Genomic DNA, 25,480 nt, shown 5'->3' with positions numbered 1-25,480 from the left:
GTGCAGAGTAGTGAGTAGAGTAGTGAGTAGTGAGTAGAGTAGTGAGTTGAGTAGTGAGTAGAGTAGTGAGTAGAGTAGTGAGTAGAGTAGTGAGTAGAGTAGTGAGTAGAGTAGTGAGTATTGAGTGCTGAGTAGTGAGTAGAGTAGTGAGTAGAGTAGTGAGTAGAGTAGTGAGTAGTGAGTAGAGTAGTGAGTAGTGAGTAGAGTAGTGAGTAGTGAGTAGAGTAGTGAATAGTGAGTAGAATAGTGAGTAGAGTAGTGAGTAGTGAGTAGAGTAGTGAGTGCAGAGTAGTGAGTAGAGTAGTGAGTAGTGAGTAGAGTAGTGAGTAGAGTAGTGAGTAGTGAGTAGAGTAGTGAGTTGAGTAGTGAGTAGAGTAGTGAGTAGAGTAGTGAGTAGAGTAGTGAGTATTGAGTGCTGAGTAGTGAGTAGAGTAGTGAGTAGAGTAGTGAGTAGAGTAGTGAGTAGTGAGTAGAGTAGTGAGTAGAGTAGTGAGTAGAGTAGTGAGTAGTGAGTAGAGTAGTGAGTAGTGAGTAGAGTAGTGAGTAGAGTAGTGAGTAGAGTAGTGAGTAGAGTAGTGAGTAGTGAGTAGAGTAGTGAGTGCAGAGTAGTGAGTAGTGAGTAGAGTAGTGATCAGAGTAGTGAGTATTGAGTGCAGAGTAGTGAGTAGAGTAGTGAGTAGAGTAGTGAGTAGTGAGTAGAGTAGTGAGTAGAGTAGTGAGTAGTGAGTAGAGTAGTGAGTAGTGATTGCACAGTAGTGAGTAGTGAGTAGAGTAGTGAGTAGAGTAGTGAGTATTGAGTGCAGAGTAGTGAGTAGAGTAGTGAGTGCAGAGTAGTGAGTAGAGTAGTGAGTAGAGTAGTGAGTAGTGAGTAGAGTAGTGAGTTGAGTAATGAGTAGAGTAGTGAGTAGAGTAGTGAGTAGAGTAGTGAGTAGAGTAGTGAGTATTGAGTGCTGAGTAGTGAGTAGAGTAGTGAGTAGAGTAGTGAGTAGAGTAGTGAGTAGAGTAGTGAGTATTGAGTGCTGAGTAGTGAGTAGAGTAGTGAGTAGAGTAGTGAGTAGAGTAGTGAGTAGTGAGTAGAGTAGTGAGTAGTGAGTAGAGTAGTGAATAGTGAGTAGAGTAGTGAGTAGAGTAGTGAGTAGTAAGTAGAGTAGTGAGTGCAGAGTAGTGAGTAGAGTAGTGAGTAGAGTAGTGAGTATAGTGAGTAGTGAGTGCAGAGTAGTGAGTGCAGAGTAGTGAGTAGAGTAGTGAGTAGAGTAGTGAGTAGAGTAGTGAGTAGAGTAGTGAGTAGTGAGTGCAGAGTAGTGAGTAGAGTAGTGAGTAGTGAGTAGAGTAGTGAGTTGAGTAGTGAGTAGAGTAGTGAGTAGAGTAGTGAGTAGAGTAGTGAGTAGAGTAGTGAGTAGAGTAGTGAGTATTGAGTGCTGAGTAGTGAGTAGAGTAGTGAGTAGAGTAGTGAGTAGAGTAGTGAGTAGTGAGTAGAGTAGTGAGTAGTGAGTAGAGTAGTGAGTAGTGAGTAGAGTAGTGAATAGTGAGTAGAATAGTGAGTAGAGTAGTGAGTAGTGAGTAGAGTAGTGAGTGCAGAGTAGTGAGTAGAGTAGTGAGTAGTGAGTAGAGTAGTGAGTAGAGTAGTGAGTAGTGAGTAGAGTAGTGAGTTGAGTAGTGAGTAGAGTAGTGAGTAGAGTAGTGAGTAGAGTAGTGAGTATTGAGTGCTGAGTAGTGAGTAGAGTAGTGAGTAGAGTAGTGAGTAGAGTAGTGAGTAGTGAGTAGAGTAGTGAGTAGAGTAGTGAGTAGAGTAGTGAGTAGTGAGTAGAGTAGTGAGTAGTGAGTAGAGTAGTGAGTAGAGTAGTGAGTAGAGTAGTGAGTAGAGTAGTGAGTAGTGAGTAGAGTAGTGAGTGCAGAGTAGTGAGTAGAGTAGTGAGTAGAGTAGTGAGTAGTGAGTGCAGAGTAGTGAGTAGTGAGTAGAGTAGTGAGTAGTGAGTAGAGTAGTGAGTAGTGAGTAGAGTAGTGAGTGCAGAGTAGTGAGTAGAGTAGTGAGTAGAGTAGTGAGTAGTGAGTAGAGTAGTGAGTAGTGAGTAGAGTAGTGAGTAGTGAGTTGAGTAGTGAGTTGAGTAGTGACTAGAGTAGTGAGTAGTGAGTAGAGTAGTGAGTAGAGTAGTGAGTAGTGAGTAGAGTAGTGAGTAGTGAGTAGAGTAGTGAGTAGAGTAGTGAGTAGAGTAGAGAGTAGTGAGTAGAGTAGTGAGTAGTGAGTAGAGTAGTGAGTGCAGAGTAGTGAGTAGAGTAGTGAGTAGTGAGTAGAGTAGTGAGTAGAGTAGTGAGTAGTGAGTAGAGTAGTGAGTTGAGTAGTGAGTAGAGTAGTGAGTAGAGTAGTGAGTAGAGTAGTGAGTAGAGTAGTGAGTATTGAGTGCTGAGTAGTGAGTAGAGTAGTGAGTAGAGTAGTGAGTAGAGTAGTGAGTAGTGAGTAGAGTAGTGAGTAGAGTAGTGAGTAGAGTAGTGAGTAGTGAGTAGAGTAGTGAGTAGAGTAGTGAGTAGAGTAGTGAGTAGTGAGTAGAGTAGTGAGTGCAGAGTAGTGAGTAGAGTAGTGAGTAGAGTAGTGAGTAATGAGTGCAGAGTAGTGAGTAGTGAGTTGAGTAGTGAGTAGTGATTAGAGTAGTGAGTAGTGAGTAGAGTAGTGAGTGCAGAGTAGTGAGTAGAGTAGTGAGTAGAGTAGTGAGTAGTGAGTAGAGTAATGAGTAGTGAGTAGAGTAGTGAGTAGTGAGTTGAGTAGTGAGTTGAGTAGTGACTAGAGTAGTGAGTAATGAGTAGAGTAGTGAGTAGAGTAGTGAGTAGTGAGTAGAGTAGTGAGTAGTGAGTAGAGTAGTGAGTGCAGAGTAGACAGTAGTGAGTAGAGTAGTGAGTGCAGAGTAGTGAGTAGAGTAGTGAGTAGTGAGTTGAGTAGTGAGTAGAGTAGTGAGTAGTGAGTAGTGAGTAGAGTAGTGAGTAGAGTAGTGAGTGCAGAGTAGTGAGTAGAGTAGTGAGTAGTGAGTACAGAGTAGTGAGTAGAGTAGTGAGTAGTGAGTGCAGAGTAGTGAGTAGAGTAGTGAGTAGTGAGTAGAGTAGGGAGTAGTGAGTGCAGAGTAGTGAGTAGAGTAGTGAGTAGTGAGTGCAGAGTAGTGAGTAGAGTAGTGAGTAGTGAGTACAGTAGTGAGTGCAGAGTAGTGAGTAGAGTAGTGAGTAGTGAGTAGAGTAGTGAGTAGTGAGTAGAGTAGTGAGTAGTGAGTGCAGAGTAGTGAGTAGAGTAGTGAGTAGTGAGTAGAGTAGTGAGTAGTGAGTGCAGAGTAGTGAGTAGAGTAGTGAGTAGTGAGTGCAGAGTAGTGAGTAGAGTAGTGAGTAGAGTAGTGAGTAGTGAGCAGAGTAGTGAGTAGTGGGTGCAGAGTAGTGAGTAGAGTAGTGAGTAGAGAGTAGTGAGTCTAGAGTAGTGAGTAGAGTAGTGAGTAGTGAGTAGAGTAGTGAGTAGAGTAGTGAGTAGAGTAGTGAGTAGTGAGTACAGAGTAGTGAGTAGTGAGTGCAGAGTAGTGAGTAGAGTAGTGAGTAGAGTAGTGAGTAGAGTAGTGAGTAGGACATCACAGGCAGCAGCTGTGCAAGCTTCTTACACTCACAAGGAGACCACAGGCAGCTGAGGTGCAATCTTCTCCCACTCACAAGAACGACATCACAGGCAGCAGCAGTGCAAGCTTCTTACACTCACAAGGAGACCACAGGCAGCAGAGGTGCAAGCTTCTCACACTCACAAGAAGGACATCACAGGCAGTAACGGTGCAATATTCTCACACTCACAAGGAGATCACTGGCAGTACACACCACATGAACACACTCCATAACACATAGCAACAATACATTGGCATTTACAATGCCATTAGCTCAAACTCAAATAAATCCGAGCCCGATTGCATTTCTAATGCTTGTTATTTATATCATTGTTTTATGTGTATTGATGTGTTTATAATGTATATGATATTTTTTTTAATTATGCTATTAAATAATGAATAAAAATGATTAGTAGGGGGGCGTGGCTACCGGCCGATCAAGATGGCCGCTTAGCCTGTGAGCTCCGGTGACCCAGCCGCCCTTTTCAATAAATCCTGATAAATATGCTGCTCCGACGACGGCGGTAGTGAGTGCAGAGTAGTGAGTAGAGTAGTGAGTAGAGTAGTGAGTAGTGAGTAGAGTAGTGAGTAGAGTAGTGAGTAGTGAGTAGAGTAGTGAGTAGAGTAGTGAGTAGTGATTGCACAGTAGTGAGTAGTGAGTAGAGTAGTGAGTAGAGTAGTGAGTATTGAGTGCAGAGTAGTGAGTAGAGTAGTGAGTGCAGAGTAGTGAGTAGAGTAGTGAGTAGAGTAGTGAGTAGTGAGTAGAGTAGTGAGTAGTGAGTAGAGTAGTGAGTTGAGTAATGAGTAGAGTAGTGAGTAGAGTAGTGAGTAGAGTAGTGAGTATTGAGTGCTGAGTAGTGAGTAGAGTAGTGAGTAGAGTAGTGAGTAGAGTAGTGAGTAGAGTAGTGAGTAGTGAGTAGAGTAGTGAGTGCAGAGTAGTGAGTAGAGTAGTGAGTAGAGTAGTGAGTAGTGAGTGCAGAGTAGTGAGTAGTGAGTAGAGTAGTGAGTAGTGAGTAGAGTAGTGAGTGCAGAGTAGTGAGTAGAATAGTGAGTAGTGAGTGCAGAGTAGTGAGTAGAGTAGTGAGTAGTGAGTAGAGTAGTGAGTGCAGGGTAGTGAGTAGAGTAGTGAGTAGAGTAGTGAGTAGTGAGTGCAGAGTAGTGAGTAGAGTAGTGAGTAGTGAGTACAGTAGTGAGTGCAGAGTAGTGAGTAGAGTAGTGAGTAGTGAGTAGAGTAGTGAGTAGTGAGTAGAGTAGTGAGTAGTGAGTGCAGAGTAGTGAGTAGAGTAGTGAGTAGTGAGTAGAGTAGTGAGTAGTGAGTGCAGAGTAGTGAGTAGAGTAGTGAGTAGTGAGTGCAGAGTAGTGAGTAGAGTAGTGAGTAGAGTAGTGAGTAGTGAGCAGAGTAGTGAGTAGTGGGTGCAGAGTAGTGAGTAGAGTAGTGAGTAGAGAGTAGTGAGTCTAGAGTAGTGAGTAGAGTAGTGAGTAGTGAGTAGAGTAGTGAGTAGAGTAGTGAGTAGAGTAGTGAGTAGTGAGTACAGAGTAGTGAGTAGTGAGTGCAGAGTAGTGAGTAGAGTAGTGAGTAGAGTAGTGAGTAGAGTAGTGAGTAGGACATCACAGGCAGCAGCTGTGCAAGCTTCTTACACTCACAAGGAGACCACAGGCAGCTGAGGTGCAATCTTCTCCCACTCACAAGAACGACATCACAGGCAGCAGCAGTGCAAGCTTCTTACACTCACAAGGAGACCACAGGCAGCAGAGGTGCAAGCTTCTCACACTCACAAGAAGGACATCACAGGCAGTAACGGTGCAATATTCTCACACTCACAAGGAGATCACTGGCAGTACACACCACATGAACACACTCCATAACACATAGCAACAATACATTGGCATTTACAATGCCATTAGCTCAAACTCAAATAAATCCGAGCCCGATTGCATTTCTAATGCTTGTTATTTATATCATTGTTTTATGTGTATTGATGTGTTTATAATGTATATGATATTTTTTTTAATTATGCTATTAAATAATGAATAAAAATGATTAGTAGGGGGGCGTGGCTACCGGCCGATCAAGATGGCCGCTTAGCCTGTGAGCTCCGGTGACCCAGCCGCCCTTTTCAATAAATCCTGATAAATATGCTGCTCCGACGACGGCGGTAGTGAGTGCAGAGTAGTGAGTAGAGTAGTGAGTAGAGTAGTGAGTAGTGAGTAGAGTAGTGAGTAGAGTAGTGAGTAGTGAGTAGAGTAGTGAGTAGAGTAGTGAGTAGTGATTGCACAGTAGTGAGTAGTGAGTAGAGTAGTGAGTAGAGTAGTGAGTATTGAGTGCAGAGTAGTGAGTAGAGTAGTGAGTGCAGAGTAGTGAGTAGAGTAGTGAGTAGAGTAGTGAGTAGTGAGTAGAGTAGTGAGTAGTGAGTAGAGTAGTGAGTTGAGTAATGAGTAGAGTAGTGAGTAGAGTAGTGAGTAGAGTAGTGAGTAGAGTAGTGAGTAGAGTAGTGAGTATTGAGTGCTGAGTAGTGAGTAGAGTAGTGAGTAGAGTAGTGAGTAGAGTAGTGAGTAGAGTAGTGAGTAGTGAGTAGAGTAGTGAGTGTAGAGTAGTGAGTAGAGTAGTGAGTAGAGTAGTGAGTAGTGAGTGCAGAGTAGTGAGTAGTGAGTAGAGTAGTGAGTAGTGAGTAGAGTAGTGAGTAGAGTAGTGAGTGCAGAGTAGTGAGTAGAGTAGTGAGTAGTGAGTGCAGAGTAGTGAGTAGTGAGTAGAGTAGTGAGTGCAGGGTAGTGAGTAGAGTAGTGAGTAGAGTAGTGAGTAGAGTAGTGAGTAGAGAGTGCAGAGTAGTGAGTAGAGTAGTGAGTAATGAGTAGAGTAGTGAGTAGTGAGTAGAATAGTGAGTAGTGAGTGCAGAGTAGTGAGTAGAGCAGGGAGTAGAGTAGTGAGTAGAGTAGTGAGTAGTGAGTGCAGAGTAGTGAGTGCAGAGTAGTGAGTAGTGAGTAGAGTAGTGAGTAGAGTAGTGAGTATTGAGTGCAGAGTAGTGAGTAGAGTAGTGAGTAGAGTAGTGAGTAGTGAGTAGAGTAGTGAGTAGAGTAGTGAGTAGTGAGTAGAGTAGTGAGTAGTGATTGCACAGTAGTGAGTAGTGAGTAGAGTAGTGAGTAGAGTAGTGAGTATTGAGTGCAGAGTAGTGAGTAGAGTAGTGAGTGCAGAGTAGTGAGTAGAGTAGTGAGTAGAGTAGTGAGTAGTGAGTAGAGTAGTGAGTTGAGTAATGAGTAGAGTAGTGAGTAGAGTAGTGAGTAGAGTAGTGAGTAGAGTAGTGAGTATTGAGTGCTGAGTAGTGAGTAGAGTAGTGAGTAGAGTAGTGAGTAGAGTAGTGAGTAGAGTAGTGAGTATTGAGTGCTGAGTAGTGAGTAGAGTAGTGAGTAGAGTAGTGAGTAGAGTAGTGAGTAGTGAGTAGAGTAGTGAGTAGTGAGTAGAGTAGTGAATAGTGAGTAGAGTAGTGAGTAGAGTAGTGAGTAGTAAGTAGAGTAGTGAGTGCAGAGTAGTGAGTAGAGTAGTGAGTAGTGAGTACAGAGTAGTGAGTAGAGTAGTGAGTAGCGTAGTGAGTAGTGAGTAGAGTAGTGAGTAGAGTAGTGAGTAGAGTAGTGAGTAGAGTAGTGAGTAGAGTAGTGAGTAGTGAGTGCAGAGTAGTGAGTAGAGTAGTGAGTAGAGTAGTGAGTATAGTGAGTAGTGAGTGCAGAGTAGTGAGTGCAGAGTAGTGAGTAGAGTAGTGAGTAGAGTAGTGAGTAGAGTAGTGAGTAGAGTAGTGAGTAGTGAGTGCAGAGTAGTGAGTAGAGTAGTGAGTAGTGAGTAGAGTAGTGAGTTGAGTAGTGAGTAGAGTAGTGAGTAGAGTAGTGAGTAGAGTAGTGAGTAGAGTAGTGAGTAGAGTAGTGAGTATTGAGTGCTGAGTAGTGAGTAGAGTAGTGAGTAGAGTAGTGAGTAGAGTAGTGAGTAGTGAGTAGAGTAGTGAGTAGTGAGTAGAGTAGTGAGTAGTGAGTAGAGTAGTGAATAGTGAGTAGAATAGTGAGTAGAGTAGTGAGTAGTGAGTAGAGTAGTGAGTGCAGAGTAGTGAGTAGAGTAGTGAGTAGTGAGTAGAGTAGTGAGTAGAGTAGTGAGTAGTGAGTAGAGTAGTGAGTTGAGTAGTGAGTAGAGTAGTGAGTAGAGTAGTGAGTAGAGTAGTGAGTATTGAGTGCTGAGTAGTGAGTAGAGTAGTGAGTAGAGTAGTGAGTAGAGTAGTGAGTAGAGTAGTGAGTAGAGTAGTGAGTAGAGTAGTGAGTAGTGAGTGCAGAGTAGTGAGTGCAGAGTAGTGAGTAGTGAGTAGAGTAGTGATCAGAGTAGTGAGTATTGAGTGCAGAGTAGTGAGTAGAGTAGTGAGTAGAGTAGTGAGTAGTGAGTAGAGTAGTGAGTAGAGTAGTGAGTAGTGAGTAGAGTAGTGAGTAGTGATTGCACAGTAGTGAGTAGTGAGTAGAGTAGTGAGTAGAGTAGTGAGTATTGAGTGCAGAGTAGTGAGTAGAGTAGTGAGTGCAGAGTAGTGAGTAGAGTAGTGAGTAGAGTAGTGAGTAGTGAGTAGAGTAGTGAGTTGAGTAATGAGTAGAGTAGTGAGTAGAGTAGTGAGTAGAGTAGTGAGTAGAGTAGTGAGTATTGAGTGCTGAGTAGTGAGTAGAGTAGTGAGTAGAGTAGTGAGTAGAGTAGTGAGTAGAGTAGTGAGTATTGAGTGCTGAGTAGTGAGTAGAGTAGTGAGTAGAGTAGTGAGTAGAGTAGTGAGTAGTGAGTAGAGTAGTGAGTAGTGAGTAGAGTAGTGAATAGTGAGTAGAGTAGTGAGTAGAGTAGTGAGTAGTAAGTAGAGTAGTGAGTGCAGAGTAGTGAGTAGAGTAGTGAGTAGTGAGTACAGAGTAGTGAGTGCAGAGTAGTGAGTAGAGTAGTGAGTAGAGTAGTGAGTAGAGTAGTGAGTAGAGTAGTGAGTAGAGTAGTGAGTAGTGAGTGCAGAGTAGTGAGTAGAGTAGTGAGTAGTGAGTAGAGTAGTGAGTTGAGTAGTGAGTAGAGTAGTGAGTAGAGTAGTGAGTAGAGTAGTGAGTAGAGTAGTGAGTAGAGTAGTGAGTATTGAGTGCTGAGTAGTGAGTAGAGTAGTGAGTAGAGTAGTGAGTAGAGTAGTGAGTAGTGAGTAGAGTAGTGAGTAGTGAGTAGAGTAGTGAGTAGTGAGTAGAGTAGTGAATAGTGAGTAGAATAGTGAGTAGAGTAGTGAGTAGTGAGTAGAGTAGTGAGTGCAGAGTAGTGAGTAGAGTAGTGAGTAGTGAGTAGAGTAGTGAGTAGAGTAGTGAGTAGTGAGTAGAGTAGTGAGTTGAGTAGTGAGTAGAGTAGTGAGTAGAGTAGTGAGTAGAGTAGTGAGTATTGAGTGCTGAGTAGTGAGTAGAGTAGTGAGTAGAGTAGTGAGTAGAGTAGTGAGTAGAGTAGTGAGTAGAGTAGTGAGTAGAGTAGTGAGTAGTGAGTGCAGAGTAGTGAGTGCAGAGTAGTGAGTAGTGAGTAGAGTAGTGATCAGAGTAGTGAGTATTGAGTGCAGAGTAGTGAGTAGAGTAGTGAGTAGAGTAGTGAGTAGTGAGTAGAGTAGTGAGTAGAGTAGTGAGTAGTGAGTAGAGTAGTGAGTAGTGATTGCACAGTAGTGAGTAGTGAGTAGAGTAGTGAGTAGAGTAGTGAGTATTGAGTGCAGAGTAGTGAGTAGAGTAGTGAGTGCAGAGTAGTGAGTAGAGTAGTGAGTAGAGTAGTGAGTAGTGAGTAGAGTAGTGAGTAGTGATTGCACAGTAGTGAGTAGTGAGTAGAGTAGTGAGTAGAGTAGTGAGTATTGAGTGCAGAGTAGTGAGTAGAGTAGTGAGTGCAGAGTAGTGAGTAGAGTAGTGAGTAGAGTAGTGAGTAGTGAGTAGAGTAGTGAGTTGAGTAATGAGTAGAGTAGTGAGTAGAGTAGTGAGTAGAGTAGTGAGTAGAGTAGTGAGTATTGAGTGCTGAGTAGTGAGTAGAGTAGTGAGTAGAGTAGTGAGTAGAGTAGTGAGTAGAGTAGTGAGTATTGAGTGCTGAGTAGTGAGTAGAGTAGTGAGTAGAGTAGTGAGTAGAGTAGTGAGTAGTGAGTAGAGTAGTGAGTAGTGAGTAGAGTAGTGAATAGTGAGTAGAGTAGTGAGTAGAGTAGTGAGTAGTAAGTAGAGTAGTGAGTGCAGAGTAGTGAGTAGAGTAGTGAGTAGTGAGTACAGAGTAGTGAGTAGAGTAGTGAGTAGCGTAGTGAGTAGTGAGTAGAGTAGTGAGTAGAGTAGTGAGTAGAGTAGTGAGTAGAGTAGTGAGTAGTGAGTGCAGAGTAGTGAGTAGAGTAGTGAGTAGAGTAGTGAGTATAGTGAGTAGTGAGTGCAGAGTAGTGAGTGCAGAGTAGTGAGTAGAGTAGTGAGTAGAGTAGTGAGTAGAGTAGTGAGTAGAGTAGTGAGTAGTGAGTGCAGAGTAGTGAGTAGAGTAGTGAGTAGTGAGTAGAGTAGTGAGTTGAGTAGTGAGTAGAGTAGTGAGTAGAGTAGTGAGTAGAGTAGTGAGTAGAGTAGTGAGTAGAGTAGTGAGTATTGAGTGCTGAGTAGTGAGTAGAGTAGTGAGTAGAGTAGTGAGTAGAGTAGTGAGTAGTGAGTAGAGTAGTGAGTAGTGAGTAGAGTAGTGAGTAGTGAGTAGAGTAGTGAATAGTGAGTAGAATAGTGAGTAGAGTAGTGAGTAGTGAGTAGAGTAGTGAGTGCAGAGTAGTGAGTAGAGTAGTGAGTAGTGAGTAGAGTAGTGAGTAGAGTAGTGAGTAGTGAGTAGAGTAGTGAGTTGAGTAGTGAGTAGAGTAGTGAGTAGAGTAGTGAGTAGAGTAGTGAGTATTGAGTGCTGAGTAGTGAGTAGAGTAGTGAGTAGAGTAGTGAGTAGAGTAGTGAGTAGTGAGTAGAGTAGTGAGTAGAGTAGTGAGTAGAGTAGTGAGTAGTGAGTAGAGTAGTGAGTAGTGAGTAGAGTAGTGAGTAGAGTAGTGAGTAGAGTAGTGAGTAGAGTAGTGAGTAGAGTAGTGAGTAGTGAGTAGAGTAGTGAGTGCAGAGTAGTGAGTAGAGTAGTGAGTAGAGTAGTGAGTAGTGAGTGCAGAGTAGTGAGTAGTGAGTAGAGTAGTGAGTAGTGAGTAGAGTAGTGAGTGCAGAGTAGTGAGTAGAGTAGTGAGTAGAGTAGTGAGTAGTGAGTAGAGTAGTGAGTAGTGAGTAGAGTAGTGAGTAGTGAGTTGAGTAGTGAGTTGAGTAGTGACTAGAGTAGTGAGTAGTGAGTAGAGTAGTGAGTAGAGTAGTGAGTAGTGAGTAGAGTAGTGAGTAGTGAGTAGAGTAGTGAGTAGAGTAGTGAGTAGAGTAGAGAGTAGTGAGTAGAGTAGTGAGTAGTGAGTAGAGTAGTGAGTGCAGAGTAGACAGTAGTGAGTAGAGTAGTGAGTGCAGAGTAGTGAGTAGAGGAGTGAGTAGTGAGTTGAGTAGTGAGTAGTGAGTAGAGTAGTGAGTAGTGAGTAGTGAGTAGTGAGTAGAGTAGTGAGTAGAGTAGTGAGTGCAGAGTAGTGAGTAGAGTAGTGAGTAGTGAGTACAGAGTAGTGAGTAGAGTAGTGAGTAGTGAGTGCAGAGTAGTGAGTAGAGTAGTGAGTAGTGAGTAGAGTAGGGAGTAGTGAGTGCAGAGTAGTGAGTAGAGTAGTGAGTAGTGAGTGCAGAGTAGTGAGTAGAGTAGTGAGTAGTGAGTGCAGAGTAGTGAGTAGAGTAGTGAGTAGAGTAGTGAGTAGTGAGTAGAGTAGTGAGTAGTGAGTGCAGAGTAGTGAGTAGAGTAGTGAGTAGTGAGTAGAGTAGTGAGTAGTGAGTGCAGAGTAGTGAGTAGAGTAGTGAGTAGTGAGTGCAGAGTAGTGAGTAGAGTAGTGAGTAGAGTAGTGAGTAGTGAGCAGAGTAGTGAGTAGTGGGTGCAGAGTAGTGAGTAGAGTAGTGAGTCTAGAGTAGTGAGTCTAGATTAGTGAGTAGAGTAGTGAGTAGTGAGTAGAGTAGTGAGTAGAGTAGTGAGTAGAGTAGTGAGTAGTGAGTACAGAGTAGTGAGTAGTGAGTAGTGAGTGCAGAGTAGTGAGTAGAGTAGAGAGTAGAGTAGTGAGTAGAGTAGTGAGTAGGACATCACAGGCAGCAGCTGTGCAAGCTTCTTACACTCACAAGGAGACCACAGGCAGCTGAGGTGCAATCTTCTCCCACTCACAAGAACGACATCACAGGCAGCAGCAGTGCAAGCTTCTTACACTCACAAGGAGACCACAGGCTGCAGAGGTGCAAGCTTCTCACACTCACAAGAAGGACATCACAGGCAGTAACGGTGCAATATTCTCACACTCACAAGGAGATCACTGGCAGTACACACCACATGAACACACTCCATAACACATAGCAACAAGTCATTGGCATTTACAATGCCATTAGCTCAAACTCAAATAAATCCGAGCCCGATTGCATTTCTAATGCTTGTTATTTATATCATTGTTTTATGTGTATTGATGTGTTTATAATGTATATGATATTTTTTTTAATTATGCTATTAAATAATGAATAAAAATGATTAGTAGGGGGCGTGGCTACCGGCCGATCAAGATGGCCGCTTAGCCTGTGAGCTCCGGTGACCCAGCCGCTCTTTTCAATAAGTCCTGACAAATATGCTGCTCCGACGACGGCGGTAGTGAGTGCAGAGTAGTGAGTAGAGTAGTGAGTAGAGTAGTGAGTAGTGAGTAGAGTATTGAGTAGAGTAGTGAGTAGTGAGTAGAGTAGTGAGTAGAGTAGTGAGTAGTGATTGCACAGTAGTGAGTAGTGAGTAGAGTAGTGAGTAGAGTAGTGAGTATTGAGTGCAGAGTAGTGAGTAGAGTAGTGAGTGCACAGTAGTGAGTAGAGTAGTGAGTAGAGTAGTGAGTAGTGAGTAGAGTAGTGAGTAGTGAGTAGAGTAGTGAGTTGAGTAATGAGTAGAGTAGTGAGTAGAGTAGTGAGTAGAGTAGTGAGTATTGAGTGCAGAGTAGTGAGTAGAGTAGTGAGTAGAGTAGTGAGTAGTGAGTAGAGTAGTGAGTAGAGTAGTGAGTAGTGAGTAGAGTAGTGAGTAGTGATTGCACAGTAGTGAGTAGTGAGTAGAGTAGTGAGTAGAGTAGTGAGTATTGAGTGCAGAGTAGTGAGTAGAGTAGTGAGTGCAGAGTAGTGAGTAGAGTAGTGAGTAGAGTAGTGAGTAGTGAGTAGAGTAGTGAGTTGAGTAATGAGTAGAGTAGTGAGTAGAGTAGTGAGTAGAGTAGTGAGTAGAGTAGTGAGTAGAGTAGTGAGTATTGAGTGCTGAGTAGTGAGTAGAGTAGTGAGTAGAGTAGTGAGTAGAGTAGTGAGTAGTGAGTAGAGTAGTGAGTAGTGAGTAGAGTAGTGAATAGTGAGTAGAGTAGTGAGTAGAGTAGTGAGTAGTAAGTAGAGTAGTGAGTGCAGAGTAGTGAGTAGAGTAGTGAGTAGTGAGTACAGAGTAGTGAGTAGAGTAGTGAGTAGCGTAGTGAGTAGTGAGTAGAGTAGTGAGTAGAGTAGTGAGTAGAGTAGTGAGTAGAGTAGTGAGTAGAGTAGTGAGTAGTGAGTGCAGAGTAGTGAGTAGAGTAGTGAGTAGAGTAGTGAGTATAGTGAGTAGTGAGTGCAGAGTAGTGAGTGCAGAGTAGTGAGTAGAGTAGTGAGTAGAGTAGTGAGTAGAGTAGTGAGTAGAGTAGTGAGTAGTGAGTGCAGAGTAGTGAGTAGAGTAGTGAGTAGTGAGTAGAGTAGTGAGTTGAGTAGTGAGTAGAGTAGTGAGTAGAGTAGTGAGTAGAGTAGTGAGTAGAGTAGTGAGTAGAGTAGTGAGTATTGAGTGCTGAGTAGTGAGTAGAGTAGTGAGTAGAGTAGTGAGTAGTGAGTAGAGTAGTGAGTAGTGAGTAGAGTAGTGAATAGTGAGTAGAGTAGTGAGTAGAGTAGTGAGTAGTAAGTAGAGTAGTGAGTGCAGAGTAGTGAGTAGAGTAGTGAGTAGTGAGTACAGAGTAGTGAGTAGAGTAGTGAGTAGCGTAGTGAGTAGTGAGTAGAGTAGTGAGTAGAGTAGTGAGTAGAGTAGTGAGTAGAGTAGTGAGTAGAGTAGTGAGTAGTGAGTGCAGAGTAGTGAGTAGAGTAGTGAGTAGAGTAGTGAGTATAGTGAGTAGTGAGTGCAGAGTAGTGAGTGCAGAGTAGTGAGTAGAGTAGTGAGTAGAGTAGTGAGTAGAGTAGTGAGTAGAGTAGTGAGTAGTGAGTGCAGAGTAGTGAGTAGAGTAGTGAGTAGTGAGTAGAGTAGTGAGTTGAGTAGTGAGTAGAGTAGTGAGTAGAGTAGTGAGTAGAGTAGTGAGTAGAGTAGTGAGTAGAGTAGTGAGTATTGAGTGCTGAGTAGTGAGTAGAGTAGTGAGTAGAGTAGTGAGTAGTGAGTAGAGTAGTGAGTAGTGAGTAGAGTAGTGAGTAGTGAGTAGAGTAGTGAATAGTGAGTAGAATAGTGAGTAGAGTAGTGAGTAGTGAGTAGAGTAGTGAGTGCAGAGTAGTGAGTAGAGTAGTGAGTAGTGAGTAGAGTAGTGAGTAGAGTAGTGAGTAGTGAGTAGAGTAGTGAGTTGAGTAGTGAGTAGAGTAGTGAGTAGAGTAGTGAGTAGAGTAGTGAGTATTGAGTGCTGAGTAGTGAGTAGAGTAGTGAGTAGAGTAGTGAGTAGAGTAGTGAGTAGAGTAGTGAGTAGAGTAGTGAGTAGAGTAGTGAGTAGTGAGTGCAGAGTAGTGAGTGCAGAGTAGTGAGTAGTGAGTAGAGTAGTGATCAGAGTAGTGAGTATTGAGTGCAGAGTAGTGAGTAGAGTAGTGAGTAGAGTAGTGAGTAGTGAGTAGAGTAGTGAGTAGAGTAGTGAGTAGTGAGTAGAGTAGTGAGTAGTGATTGCACAGTAGTGAGTAGTGAGTAGAGTAGTGAGTAGAGTAGTGAGTATTGAGTGCAGAGTAGTGAGTAGAGTAGTGAGTGCAGAGTAGTGAGTAGAGTAGTGAGTAGAGTAGTGAGTAGTGAGTAGAGTAGTGAGTTGAGTAATGAGTAGAGTAGTGAGTAGAGTAGTGAGTAGAGTAGTGAGTAGAGTAGTGAGTATTGAGTGCTGAGTAGTGAGTAGAGTAGTGAGTAGAGTAGTGAGTAGAGTAGTGAGTAGAGTAGTGAGTATTGAGTGCTGAGTAGTGAGTAGAGTAGTGAGTAGAGTAGTGAGTAGAGTAGTGAGTAGTGAGTAGAGTAGTGAGTAGTGAGTAGAGTAGTGAATAGTGAGTAGAGTAGTGAGTAGAGTAGTGAGTAGTAAGTAGAGTAGTGAGTGCAGAGTAGTGAGTAGAGTAGTGAGTAGAGTAGTGAGTATAGTGAGTAGTGAGTGCAGAGTAGTGAGTGCAGAGTAGTGAGTAGAGTAGTGAGTAGAGTAGTGAGTAGAGTAGTGAGTAGAGTAGTGAGTAGTGAGTGCAGAGTAGTGAGTAGAGTAGTGAGTAGTGAGTAGAGTAGTGAGTTGAGTAGTGAGTAGAGTAGTGAGTAGAGTAGTGAGTAGAGTAGTGAGTAGAGTAGTGAGTAGAGTAGTGAGTATTGAGTGCTGAGTAGTGAGTAGAGTAGTGAGTAGAGTAGTGAGTAGAGTAGTGAGTAGTGAGTAGAGTAGTGAGTAGTGAGTAGAGTAGTGAGTAGTGAGTAGAGTAGTGAATAGTGAGTAGAATAGTGAGTAGAGTAGTGAGTAGTGAGTAGAGTAGTGAGTGCAGAGTAGTGAGTAGAGTAGTGAGTAGTGAGTAGAGTAGTGAGTAGAGTAGTGAGTAGTGAGTAGAGTAGTGAGTTGAGTAGTGAGTAGAGTAGTGAGTAGAGTAGTGAGTAGAGTAGTGAGTATTGAGTGCTGAGTAGTGAGTAGAGTAGTGAGTAGAGTAGTGAGTAGAGTAGTGAGTAGTGAGTAGAGTAGTGAGTAGAGTAGTGAGTAGAGTAGTGAGTAGTGAGTAGAGTAGTGAGTAGTGAGTAGAGTAGTGAGTAGAGTAGTGAGTAGAGTAGTGAGTAGAGTAGTGAGTAGTGAGTAGAGTAGTGAGTGCAGAGTAGTGAGTAGAGTAGTGAGTAGAGTAGTGAGTAGTGAGTGCAGAGTAGTGAGTAGTGAGTAGAGTAGTGAGTAGTGAGTAGAGTAGTGAGTAGTGAGTAGAGTAGTGAGTGCAGAGTAGTGAGTAGAGTAGTGAGTAGAGTAGTGAGTAGTGAGTAGAGTAGTGAGTAGTGAGTAGAGTAGTGAGTAGTGAGTTGAGTAGTGAGTTGAGTAGTGACTAGAGTAGTGAGTAGTGAGTAGAGTAGTGAGTAGAGTAGTGAGTAGTGAGTAGAGTAGTGAGTAGTGAGTAGAGTAGTGAGTAGAGTAGTGAGTAGAGTAGAGAGTAGTGAGTAGAGTAGTGAGTAGTGAGTAGAGTAGTGAGTGCAGAGTAGTGAGTAGAGTAGTGAGTAGTGAGTAGAGTAGTGAGTAGAGTAGTGAGTAGTGAGTAGAGTAGTGAGTTGAGTAGTGAGTAGAGTAGTGAGTAGAGTAGTGAGTAGAGTAGTGAGTAGAGTAGTGAGTATTGAGTGCTGAGTAGTGAGTAGAGTAGTGAGTAGAGTAGTGAGTAGAGTAGTGAGTAGTGAGTAGAGTAGTGAGTAGAGTAGTGAGTAGAGTAGTGAGTAGTGAGTAGAGTAGTGAGTAGAGTAGTGAGTAGAGTAGTGAGTAGTGAGTAGAGTAGTGAGTGCAGAGTAGTGAGTAGAGTAGTGAGTAGAGTAGTGAGTAATGAGTGCAGAGTAGTGAGTAGTGAGTTGAGTAGTGAGTAGTGATTAGAGTAGTGAGTAGTGAGTAGAGTAGTGAGTGCAGAGTAGTGAGTAGAGTAGTGAGTAGAGTAGTGAGTAGTGAGTAGAGTAATGAGTAGTGAGTAGAGTAGTGAGTAGTGAGTTGAGTAGTGAGTTGAGTAGTGACTAGAGTAGTGAGTAATGAGTAGAGTAGTGAGTAGAGTAGTGAGTAGTGAGTAGAGTAGTGAGTAGTGAGTAGAGTAGTGAGTGCAGAGTAGACAGTAGTGAGTAGAGTAGTGAGTGCAGAGTAGTGAGTAGAGTAGTGAGTAGTGAGTTGAGTAGTGAGTAGAGTAGTGAGTAGTGAGTAGTGAGTAGAGTAGTGAGTAGAGTAGTGAGTGCAGAGTAGTGAGTAGAGTAGTGAGTAGTGAGTACAGAGTAGTGAGTAGAGTAGTGAGTAGTGAGTGCAGAGTAGTGAGTAGAGTAGTGAGTAGTGAGTAGAGTAGGGAGTAGTGAGTGCAGAGTAGTGAGTAGAGTAGTGAGTAGTGAGTGCAGAGTAGTGAGTAGAGTAGTGAGTAGTGAGTAGAGTAGTGAGTGCAGAGTAGTGAGTAGAGTAGTGAGTAGTGAGTAGAGTAGTGAGTAGTGAGTAGAGTAGTGAGTAGTGAGTGCAGAGTAGTGAGTAGAGTAGTGAGTAGTGAGTAGAGTAGTGAGTAGTGAGTGCAGAGTAGTGAGTAGAGTAGTGAGTAGTGAGTGCAGAGTAGTGAGTAGAGTAGTGAGTAGAGTAGTGAGTAGTGAGCAGAGTAGTGAGTAGTGGGTGCAGAGTAGTGAGTAGAGTAGTGAGTAGAGAGTAGTGAGTCTAGAGTAGTGAGTAGAGTAGTGAGTAGTGAGTAGAGTAGTGAGTAGAGTAGTGAGTAGAGTAGTGAGTAGTGAGTACAGAGTAGTGAGTAGTGAGTGCAGAGTAGTGAGTAGAGTAGTGAGTAGAGTAGTGAGTAGAGTAGTGAGTAGGACATCACAGGCAGCAGCTGTGCAAGCTTCTTACACTCACAAGGAGACCACAGGCAGCTGAGGTGCAATCTTCTCCCACTCACAAGAACGACATCACAGGCAGCAGCAGTGCAAGCTTCTTACACTCACAAGGAGACCACAGGCAGCAGAGGTGCAAGCTTCTCACACTCACAAGAAGGACATCACAGGCAGTAACGGTGCAATATTCTCACACTCACAAGGAGATCACTGGCAGTACACACCACATGAACACACTCCATAACACATAGCAACAATACATTGGCATTTACAATGCCATTAGCTCAAACTCAAATAAATCCGAGCCCGATTGCATTTCTAATGCTTGTTATTTATATCATTGTTTTATGTGTATTGATGTGTTTATAATGTATATGATATTTTTTTTAATTATGCTATTAAATAATGAATAAAAATGATTAGTAGGGGGGCGTGGCTACCGGCCGATCAAGATGGCCGCTTAGCCTGTGAGCTCCGGTGACCCAGCCGCCCTTTTCAATAAATCCTGATAAATATGCTGCTCCGACGACGGCGGTAGTGAGTGCAGAGTAGTGAGTAGAGTAGTGAGTAGAGTAGTGAGTAGTGAGTAGAGTAGTGAGTAGAGTAGTGAGTAGTGAGTAGAGTAGTGAGTAGAGTAGTGAGTAGTGATTGCACAGTAGTGAGTAGTGAGTAGAGTAGTGAGTAGAGTAGTGAGTATTGAGTGCAGAGTAGTGAGTAGAGTAGTGAGTGCAGAGTAGTGAGTAGAGTAGTGAGTAGAGTAGTGAGTAGTGAGTAGAGTAGTGAGTAGTGAGTAGAGTAGTGAGTTGAGTAATGAGTAGAGTAGTGAGTAGAGTAGTGAGTAGAGTAGTGAGTAGAGTAGTGAGTAGAGTAGTGAGTATTGAGTGCTGAGTAGTGAGTAGAGTAGTGAGTAGAGTAGTGAGTAGAGTAGTGAGTAGAGTAGTGAGTAGTGAGTAGAGTAGTGAGTGTAGAGTAGTGAGTAGAGTAGTGAGTAGAGTAGTGAGTAGTGAGTGCAGAGTAGTGAGTAGTGAGTAGAGTAGTGAGTAGTGAGTAGAGTAGTGAGTAGAGTAGTGAGTGCAGAGTAGTGAGTAGAGTAGTGAGTAGTGAGTGCAGAGTAGTGAGTAGTGAGTAGAGTAGTGAGTGCAGGGTAGTGAGTAGAGTAGTGAGTAGAGTAGTGAGTAGAGTAGTGAGTAGAGAGTGCAGAGTAGTGAGTAGAGTAGTGAGTAATGAGTAGAGTAGTGAGTAGTGAGTAGAATAGTGAGTAGTGAGTGCAGAGTAGTGAGTAGAGCAGGGAGTAGAGTAGTGAGTAGAGTAGTGAGTAGTGAGTGCAGAGTAGTGAGTGCAGAGTAGTGAGTAGTGAGTAGAGTAGTGAGTAGAGTAGTGAGTATTGAGTGCAGAGTAGTGAGTAGAGTAGTGAGTAGAGTAGTGAGTAGTGAGTAGAGTAGTGAGTAGAGTAGTGAGTAGTGAGTAGAGTAGTGAGTAGTGATTGCACAGTAGTGAGTAGTGAGTAGAGTAGTGAGTAGAGTAGTGAGTATTGAGTGCAGAGTAGTGAGTAGAGTAGTGAGTGCAGAGTAGTGAGTAGAGTAGTGAGTAGAGTAGTGAGTAGTGAGTAGAGTAGTGAGTTGAGTAATGAGTAGAGTAGTGAGTAGAGTAGTGAGTAGAGTAGTGAGTAGAGTAGTGAGTATTGAGTGCTGAGTAGTGAGTAGAGTAGTGAGTAGAGTAGTGAGTAGAGTAGTGAGTAGAGTAGTGAGTATTGAGTGCTGAGTAGTGAGTAGAGTAGTGAGTAGAGTAGTGAGTAGAGTAGTGAGTAGTGAGTAGAGTAGTGAGTAGTGAGTAGAGTAGTGAATAGTGAGTAGAGTAGTGAGTAGAGTAGTGAGTAGTAAGTAGAGTAGTGAGTGCAGAGTAGTGAGTAGAGTAGTGAGTAGTGAGTACAGAGTAGTGAGTAGAGTAGTGAGTAGCGTAGTGAGTAGTGAGTAGAGTAGTGAGTAGAGTAGTGAGTAGAGTAGTGAGTAGAGTAGTGAGTAGAGTAGTGAGTAGTGAGTGCAGAGTAGTGAGTAGAGTAGTGAGTAGAGTAGTGAGTATAGTGAGTAGTGAGTGCAGAGTAGTGAGTGCAGAGTAGTGAGTAGAGTAGTGAGTAGAGTAGTGAGTAGAGTAGTGAGTAGAGTAGTGAGTAGTGAGTGCAGAGTAGTGAGTAGAGTAGTGAGTAGTGAGTAGAGTAGTGAGTTGAGTAGTGAGTAGAGTAGTGAGTAGAGTAGTGAGTAGAGTAGTGAGTAGAGTAGTGAGTAGAGTAGTGAGTATTGAGTGCTGAGTAGTGAGTAGAGTAGTGAGTAGAGTAGTGAGTAGAGTAGTGAGTAGTGAGTAGAGTAGTGAGTAGTGAGTAGAGTAGTGAGTAGTGAGTAGAGTAGTGAATAGTGAGTAGAATAGTGAGTAGAGTAGTGAGTAGTGAGTAGAGTAGTGAGTGCAGAGTAGTGAGTAGAGTAGTGAGTAGTGAGTAGAGTAGTGAGTAGAGTAGTGAGTAGTGAGTAGAGTAGTGAGTTGAGTAGTGAGTAGAGTAGTGAGTAGAGTAGTGAGTAGAGTAGTGAGTATTGAGTGCTGAGTAGTGAGTAGAGTAGTGAGTAGAGTAGTGAGTAGAGTAGTGAGTAGAGTAGTGAGTAGAGTAGTGAGTAGTGAGTGCAGAGTAGTGAGTGCAGAGTAGTGAGTAGTGAGTAGAGTAGTGATCAGAGTAGTGAGTATTGAGTGCAGAGTAGTGAGTAGAGTAGTGAGTAGAGTAGTGAGTAGTGAGTAGAGTAGTGAGTAGAGTAGTGAGTAGTGAGTAGAGTAGTGAGTAGTGATTGCACAGTAGTGAGTAGTGAGTAGAGTAGTGAGTAGAGTAGTGAGTATTGAGTGCAGAGTAGTGAGTAGAGTAGTGAGTGCAGAGTAGTGAGTAGAGTAGTGAGTAGAGTAGTGAGTAGTGAGTAGAGTAGTGAGTTGAGTAATGAGTAGAGTAGTGAGTAGAGTAGTGAGTAGAGTAGTGAGTAGAGTAGTGAGTATTGAGTGCTGAGTAGTGAGTAGAGTAGTGAGTAGAGTAGTGAGTAGAGTAGTGAGTAGAGTAGTGAGTATTGAGTGCTGAGTAGTGAGTAGAGTAGTGAGTAGAGTAGTGAGTAGAGTAGTGAGTAGTGAGTAGAGTAGTGAGTAGTGAGTAGAGTAGTGAATAGTGAGTAGAGTAGTGAGTAGAGTAGTGAGTAGTAAGTAGAGTAGTGAGTGCAGAGTAGTGAGTAGAGTAGTGAGTAGTGAGTACAGAGTAGTGAGTAGAGTAGTGAGTAGCGTAGTGAGTAGTGAGTAGAGTAGTGAGTAGAGTAGTGAGTAGAGTAGTGAGTAGAGTAGTGAGTAGTGAGTGCAGAGTAGTGAGTAGAGTAGTGAGTAGAGTAGTGAGTATAGTGAGTAGTGAGTGCAGAGTAGTGAGTGCAGAGTAGTGAGTAGAGTAGTGAGTAGAGTAGTGAGTAGAGTAGTGAGTAGAGTAGTGAGTAGTGAGTGCAGAGTAGTGAGTAGAGTAGTGAGTAGTGAGTAGAGTAGTGAGTTGAGTAGTGAGTAGAGTAGTGAGTAGAGTAGTGAGTAGAGTAGTGAGTAGAGTAGTGAGTAGAGTAGTGAGTATTGAGTGCTGAGTAGTGAGTAGAGTAGTGAGTAGAGTAGTGAGTAGAGTAGTGAGTAGTGAGTAGAGTAGTGAGTAGTGAGTAGAGTAGTGAGTAGTGAGTAGAGTAGTGAATAGTGAGTAGAATAGTGAGTAGAGTAGTGAGTAGTGAGTAGAGTAGTGAGTGCAGAGTAGTGAGTAGAGTAGTGAGTAGTGAGTAGAGTAGTGAGTAGAGTAGTGAGTAGTGAGTAGAGTAGTGAGTTGAGTAGTGAGTAGAGTAGTGAGTAGAGTAGTGAGTAGAGTAGTGAGTATTGAGTGCTGAGTAGTGAGTAGAGTAGTGAGTAGAGTAGTGAGTAGAGTAGTGAGTAGTGAGTAGAGTAGTGAGTAGAGTAGTGAGTAGAGTAGTGAGTAGTGAGTAGAGTAGTGAGTAGTGAGTAGAGTAGTGAGTAGAGTAGTGAGTAGAGTAGTGAGTAGAGTAGTGAGTAGAGTAGTGAGTAGTGAGTAGAGTAGTGAGTGCAGAGTAGTGAGTAGAGTAGTGAGTAGAGTAGTGAGTAGTGAGTGCAGAGTAGTGAGTAGTGAGTAGAGTAGTGAGTAGTGAGTAGAGTAGTGAGTGCAGAGTAGTGAGTAGAGTAGTGAGTAGAGTAGTGAGTAGTGAGTAGAGTAGTGAGTAGTGAGTAGAGTAGTGAGTAGTGAGTTGAGTAGTGAGTTGAGTAGTGACTAGAGTAGTGAGTAGTGAGTAGAGTAGTGAGTAGAGTAGTGAGTAGTGAGTAGAGTAGTGAGTAGTGAGTAGAGTAGTGAGTAGAGTAGTGAGTAGAGTAGAGAGTAGTGAGTAGAGTAGTGAGTAGTGAGTAGAGTAGTGAGTGCAGAGTAGACAGTAGTGAGTAGAGTAGTGAGTGCAGAGTAGTGAGTAGAGGAGTGAGTAGTGAGTTGAGTAGTGAGTAGTGAGTAGAGTAGTGAGTAGTGAGTAGTGAGTAGTGAGTAGAGTAGTGAGTAGAGTAGTGAGTGCAGAGTAGTGAGTAGAGTAGTGAGTAGTGAGTACAGAGTAGTGAGTAGAGTAGTGAGTAGTGAGTGCAGAGTAGTGAGTAGAGTAGTGAGTAGTGAGTAGAGTAGGGAGTAGTGAGTGCAGAGTAGTGAGTAGAGTAGTGAGTAGTGAGTGCAGAGTAGTGAGTAGAGTAGTGAGTAGTGAGTGCAGAGTAGTGAGTAGAGTAGTGAGTAGAGTAGTGAGTAGTGAGTAGAGTAGTGAGTAGTGAGTGCAGAGTAGTGAGTAGAGTAGTGAGTAGTGAGTAGAGTAGTGAGTAGTGAGTGCAGAGTAGTGAGTAGAGTAGTGAGTAGTGAGTGCAGAGTAGTGAGTAGAGTAGTGAGTAGAGTAGTGAGTAGTGAGCAGAGTAGTGAGTAGTGGGTGCAGAGTAGTGAGTAGAGTAGTGAGTCTAGAGTAGTGAGTCTAGATTAGTGAGTAGAGTAGTGAGTAGTGAGTAGAGTAGTGAGTAGAGTAGTGAGTAGAGTAGTGAGTAGTGAGTACAGAGTAGTGAGTAGTGAGTAGTGAGTGCAGAGTAGTGAGTAGAGTAGAGAGTAGAGTAGTGAGTAGAGTAGTGAGTAGGACATCACAGGCAGCAGCTGTGCAAGCTTCTTACACTCACAAGGAGACCACAGGCAGCTGAGGTGCAATCTTCTCCCACTCACAAGAACGACATCACAGGCAGCAGCAGTGCAAGCTTCTTACACTCACAAGGAGACCACAGGCTGCAGAGGTGCAAGCTTCTCACACTCACAAGAAGGACATCACAGGCAGTAACGGTGCAATATTCTCACACTCACAAGGAGATCACTGGCAGTACACACCACATGAACACACTCCATAACACATAGCAACAAGTCATTGGCATTTACAATGCCATTAGCTCAAACTCAAATAAATCCGAGCCCGATTGCATTTCTAATGCTTGTTATTTATATCATTGTTTTATGTGTATTGATGTGTTTATAATGTATATGATATTTTTTTTAATTATGCTATTAAATAATGAATAAAAATGATTAGTAGGGGGCGTGGCTACCGGCCGATCAAGATGGCCGCTTAGCCTGTGAGCTCCGGTGACCCAGCCGCTCTTTTCAATAAGTCCTGACAAATATGCTGCTCCGACGACGGCGGTAGTGAGTGCAGAGTAGTGAGTAGAGTAGTGAGTAGAGTAGTGAGTAGTGAGTAGAGTATTGAGTAGAGTAGTGAGTAGTGAGTAGAGTAGTGAGTAGAGTAGTGAGTAGTGATTGCACAGTAGTGAGTAGTGAGTAGAGTAGTGAGTAGAGTAGTGAGTATTGAGTGCAGAGTAGTGAGTAGAGTAGTGAGTGCACAGTAGTGAGTAGAGTAGTGAGTAGAGTAGTGAGTAGTGAGTAGAGTAGTGAGTAGTGAGTAGAGTAGTGAGTTGAGTAATGAGTAGAGTAGTGAGTAGAGTAGTGAGTAGAGTAGTGAGTATTGAGTGCTGAGTAGTGAGTAGAGTAGTGAGTAGAGTAGTGAGTAGAGTAGTGAGTAGAGTAGTGAGTAGTGAGTAGAGTAGTGAGTGCAGAGTAGTGAGTAGAGTAGTGAGTAGAGTAGTGAGTAGTGAGTGCAGAGTAGTGAGTAGTGAGTAGAGTAGTGATTAGTGAGTAGAGTAGTGAGTGCAGAGTAGTGAGTAGAATAGTGAGTAGTGAGTGCAGAGTAGTGAGTAGAGTAGTGAGTAGTGAGTAGAGTAGTGAGTGCAGGGTAGTGAGTAGAGTAGTGAGTAGAGTAGTGAGTAGAGAGTGCAGAGTAGTGAGTAGAGTAGTGAGTAATGAGTAGAGTAGTGAGTAGTGAGTAGAATAGTGAGTAGTGAGTGCAGAGTAGTGAGTAGAGCAGGGAGTAGAGTAGTGAGTAGTGAGTAGAGTAGTGAGTAGAGTAGTGAGTAGTGAGTGCAGAGTAGTGAGTAGAGTAGTGAGTAGTGAGTAGAGTAGTGAGTAGTGAGTGCAGAGTAGTGAGTAGAGTAGTGAGTAGAGTAGTGAGTAGAGTAGTGAGTAGTGAGTGCAGAGTAGTGAGTGCAGAGTAGTGAGTAGTGAGTAGAGTAGTGAGTAGAGTAGTGAGTATTGAGTGCAGAGTAGTGAGTAGAGTAGTGAGTAGAGTAGTGAGTAGTGAGTAGAGTAGTGAGTAGAGTAGTGAGTAGTGAGTAGAGTAGTGAGTGCAGAGTAGTGAGTAGAGTAGTGAGTAGAGTAGTGAGTAGTGAGTAGAGTAGTGAGTAGAGTAGTGAGTAGTGAGTAGAGTAGTGAGTAGAGAGTACAGAGTAGTGAGTAGAGTAGTGAGTAGTGAGTAGAGTAGTGAGTAGTGAGTAGAATAGTGAGTAGTGAGTGCAGAGTAGTGAGTCGAGCAGGGAGTAGAGTAGTGAGTAGTGAGTAGAGTAGTGAGTAGAGTAGTGAGTAGAGTAGTGAGTAGTGAGTGCAGAGTAGTGAGTAGAGTAGTGAGTAGTGAGTAGAGTAGTGAGTAGTGAGTGCAGAGTAGTGAGTAGAGTAGTGAGAAGAGTAGTGAGTAGAGTAGTGAGTAGTGAGTGCGAAGTAGTGAGTGCAGAGTAGTGAGTAGTGAGTAGAGTAGTGAGTAGAGTAGTGAGTAGAGTAGTGAGTATTGAGTGCAGAGTAGTGAGTAGAGTAGTGAGTAGAGTAGTGAGTAGTGAGTAGAGTAGTGAGTAGAGTAGTGAGTAGAGTAGTGAGTAGTGAGTAGAGTAGTGAGTGCAGAGTAGTGAGTAGAGTAGTGAGTAGAGTAGTGAGTAGTGAGTAGAGTAGTGAGTAGAGTAGTGAGTAGTGAGTAGAGTAGTGAGTAGAGTAGTGAGTAGTGATTGCACAGTAGTGAGTAGTGAGTAGAGTAGTGAGTAGAGTAGTGAGTATTGAGTGCAGAGTAGTGAGTAGAGTAGTGAGTGCAGAGTAGTGAGTAGAGTAGTGAGTAGTGTAGTGAGTAGTGAGTAGAGTAGTGAGTAGTGAGTAGAGTAGTGAGTTTAGTAATGAGTAGAGTAGTGAGTAGAGTAGTGAGTAGAGTAGTGAGTAGAGTAGTGAGTAGAGTAGTGAGTAGAGTAGTGAGTATTGAGTGCTGAGTAGTGAGTAGAGTAGTGAGTAGAGTAGTGAGTAGAGTAGTGAGTAGAGTAGTGAGTAGTGCGTAGAGTAGTGAGTGCAGAGTAGTGAGTAGAGTAGTGAGTAGAGTAGTGAGTAGTGAGTGCAGAGTAGTGAGTAGTGAGTAGAGTAGTGAGTAGTGAGTAGAGTAGTGAGTAGAGTAGTGAGTGCAGAGTAGTGAGTAGAGTAGTGAGTAGTGAGTGCAGAGTAGTGAGTAGTGAGTAGAGTAGTGAGTGCAGGGTAGTGAGTAGAGTAGTGAGTAGAGTAGTGAGTAGTGAGTAGAGTAGTGAGTTGAGTAATGAGTAGAGTAGTGAGTAGAGTAGT

The sequence above is a fragment of the Lissotriton vulgaris genome, chromosome 4_1, assembly GCF_964263255.1.
Source record: "Lissotriton vulgaris chromosome 4_1, aLisVul1.2, whole genome shotgun sequence".
Classification (NCBI taxonomy): Eukaryota; Metazoa; Chordata; class Amphibia; order Caudata; family Salamandridae; genus Lissotriton; species Lissotriton vulgaris.
The sequence above is the reverse complement of the archived record's forward strand: the minus strand, read 5'-3'. Positions refer to the sequence as shown.